General features: G+C 29.7%; 1 long non-coding RNA gene across 1 annotated transcript; it reads right to left on the bottom strand.

The window, feature by feature from the left end:
- Positions 1-1,201: 1,201 nt before the first annotated feature.
- Positions 1,202-3,160, bottom strand: LOC143200189 (uncharacterized). Its single transcript, XR_013006660.1, has 3 exons — positions 2,997-3,160; positions 2,821-2,925; positions 1,202-1,341 (listed from the first exon to the last, which is right to left on the bottom strand). It is a non-coding gene; the product is annotated as an uncharacterized LOC143200189 (long non-coding RNA).
- Positions 3,161-3,499: the final 339 nt, after the last annotated feature.

Genomic DNA, 3,499 nt, shown 5'->3' with positions numbered 1-3,499 from the left:
ACTCCGCTCCACTAAAGGGATACATTCATATATTTTCTTATTAAGAATTACGGATACTTGCGTAAATGGATTTTCGATATTATACGGCTACAACAATACAAAATAGTTAACTCTTAACTCACTATAAATTAAAGGAGATATAACAATCAGCATTCCAGAAAGCTAAATATAACATCTATAAGAAACTTCCCATTCTACCCTACTACAAAACCAAATCGAGTACAGAACAGAAACCACCTAATTAATCCTACGACCTAACTTCCAGTAACTATCTCACCATCGCCGATCCGCTTATAGCATAACAAATCAATAATACTGTTACCGTCATTTTAGATGACGATATTTAAGTCACCCAAAGTAAACAAATATACAAGTCAGTGACAGGATATTTATATTATCCCAACCCTGGAAATTTACTATACAAGACCACGGACCACATGTTATCAAGTTCTAGGTAACCCAAGTATTAACAATTGTTTAAGGATATTGGATAACTATCGATCCCCAGCTTGCCGAGAGCAATTCTCTAATTTCAACTATAAAACAAACCATGTTCAGTACACCAAGACAACTAGATTTGCAAGAGTTAATTTCTCCTTTTGTATTATCAAACCAAACGGAAGAAGAATTTAGAAGACAACCCCCAAAGACACTTAACTAGACAACTCAATACCTACAGCAGTTAATTTCTCCTTGATGTGCACTACCAAACCAAATCGAAAATTAAGATAGAACAACCCACCTGAGACAGTTAACTCCCCTACCCAAATTGCAGTAACAACTTAAGTATCCATCATATAGTAACCATCTAAGTATAATGTATAACAAAACAATTTGGTTCATAACAGTTAATTTATCCTCATTATCCATTGCCTAACCAAATTGAAAACTAAGAGAGAACGACCAAACAAGATAAATAGTTATCTCTGGGACCCAAAGTACAGTATTTGTTTCATAGTGTTTCACTGCCCCAAATATGCTGCCAAACTAAAGCAAAAACCAACAAATAGACCACAAACCACCAAAGATAGATAGTCCAGGGCACAGTAAACTATCCAAGCAAGACAAAAAACTATATTATCCAGGCAAAACAGAAAACGAATAGAGAACTGACCAAATAACCAGATTCCAGGGATGAACGAGTGTAACAGCTGCTGGTACCCTTATCTGTAAAAGTTCTGTTCTTCATTAAAAGACAAAAAACTAGAAGGTTTTATTAAATAATACAGAGTAAAATTAAAAATCTTCATTTATATCACATCTCTTCCCATATCACCTCATCTAAAAGTTCACCTTGAGCTGCACTTGAAACTTTTGAAGTTCATAGTGAAAGTCAGTCGCCTGTAAATAAGAAAAAAAGTTAAAAATTGAAAAAATACTCTAGCATTGAAAATACACATTTTTCAAAAAAGTAAAAAAGAAAACCGTTAAATATAAAAAATAACACTTAATCTGGTTATACAACTATAATAAATACTGATAAATAAACTAAAAACTATCAATACTGAGATCTTTAAAATAAAGCAAATTACGAGTGAACAAAAGTGGAAATACCACATGTTGGAATAAATATTCATAAACACTCCTAATTTTTATTAAAACAACATAGACATAAGTTTGATTATGAAAGAAAAAATACAATTATTTTTTAATAAAATCATAATAAAATACAATGCAAACCATACTATTGAGTAATTAAAAAGTAAAACTAATTCCATAGTGCAAAATGGGTCAAACCTACTAAACTAGAATAAACAATTTAAATGTATGAAGTATGCTGGATCCCTAATATAATATTAGGGTTGAGTAGTGATAATGGTTCGCTCACCAAAAAATTAAGTAATTCAACAATAGAAATTACAAAATCAGAGTAAGCATACTAAGTTTCCTGAAATAATTGAACAATTTATACCAATAATTAAGTTCTTAATAATTAAGTAATTAACAAAAAAAGTTGTATTTCAATAATACTAAACATTCCATTATATTAAAATTGTTATAAAACAACTAAATATACTTGGAGAGATTCTTCAACATAATATTTAGTAATTAACACAACATATTAAGAATTCAATGGTATTCAACAAAAATTACAAAATGAGGCAGATTCATTCAAAATAAAATCTAGTTTCACCAACACCAAACTAAAAACGCACTATCATAAACTTATCGTTGGAATTACAAGAACAAAACATTCTCTAGAAAATCACTATTAGAAGTACCTTTAATCATGCCAGTTAAACATTATTTTCAGATAATGTACTAATGTTTCTTGAAAAAAAAAATAATGCACCTCAAATTTTAAAGATGAAAAAACTATTCTGATACCTTTAGTTCCACAAACAAAGAATGGCATATGCATAACACAGGTCAAAGATTCAGAAAGCATAAACTTAGTATCTTGTATCGTAGTCACATTGTATCTATTATATCTATTAGTATGGTCTTTTACTACAATACTAACAATCAAAATCATTATGCATTAGTATGTAGACGTAAATTAGCAGACGGATCCTATAGTAATTATCGAAAAACCTTGGGCTCGATGAAATTATTAATAGCACAAGTTAATCACCACCAATAGTACCAGCTGGTTTATTACAGATTAAGCATATGACGTTCAGTGATTATTTGCTAATAGGTTTTTCATGATGTAAGATCTAAATTCCGCGAAAAAAAAGAAACATTTCGTTACATATCAGATCAATTTTGATAAAAATGTATGTACCTAATATGTTGTATATATTTTGCCATAATATGTTAATCTAAATATTCCCAGCAAATTAGTTTTTTAAGAATTAGTATAGAAAAATTTATTACCTTCGAAAATCACAGGAAAGGCGCCCTTTTTCATGATCCTTGAGGGAAGTACTTCTCCATTTTCCGGACGTTTTCACGGAAACAAACCGTCTTCCATGCTCCAGACTAAACAAATGTAACATTTATATTAGAAATTGCAGGAAAATAATTAGAACGGTCGTTGTATTTTATATTACCTTTTTCATATCGTACTCTAAAACCTTCTGACGAAAAACAATCCCGCCATAAACCGACATAAGTCGTCAATGTCAATGCAGCCAAACTAATTTTTATAGCGATAGGGTTGTCCAAAGTGTATCGAGATTCCTTAAAAATATATCGATACTATCTGGAAACGATGCTTTTTGGAACAAAAACCTTTTTTATATTTGAAATAATAAACCTAATTGGTACTGATGTTGTGAAAAAATTCGTAAAGACAGATAAGTTTTTTTAAATATTGAAATATAGATATATCGACATTACAATATCTTTCAACACCTGTAAAACAGTTTCGCCAATAGTAATTAAAACTATAAAGAATATAATAATACAATTTATAATAATACTACCTGACTCTTGTTTTCTTAAATAAATCATTTTAGAAATCATCAAAACTTATAGGAAACATAATAGAACTTTATAGCAGTAATATGTATCCTGACTTTTTAATATTTGATTTAATCGGACTGTCATTTCA

Source organism: Rhynchophorus ferrugineus, unplaced genomic scaffold (assembly GCF_030347505.1).
Source record: "Rhynchophorus ferrugineus isolate W39M unplaced genomic scaffold, kcgeb_rfMv2 rfM7, whole genome shotgun sequence".
Taxonomy (NCBI): Eukaryota; Metazoa; Arthropoda; class Insecta; order Coleoptera; family Curculionidae; genus Rhynchophorus; species Rhynchophorus ferrugineus.
This window is presented reverse-complemented; position numbering and strand designations above follow the sequence as displayed.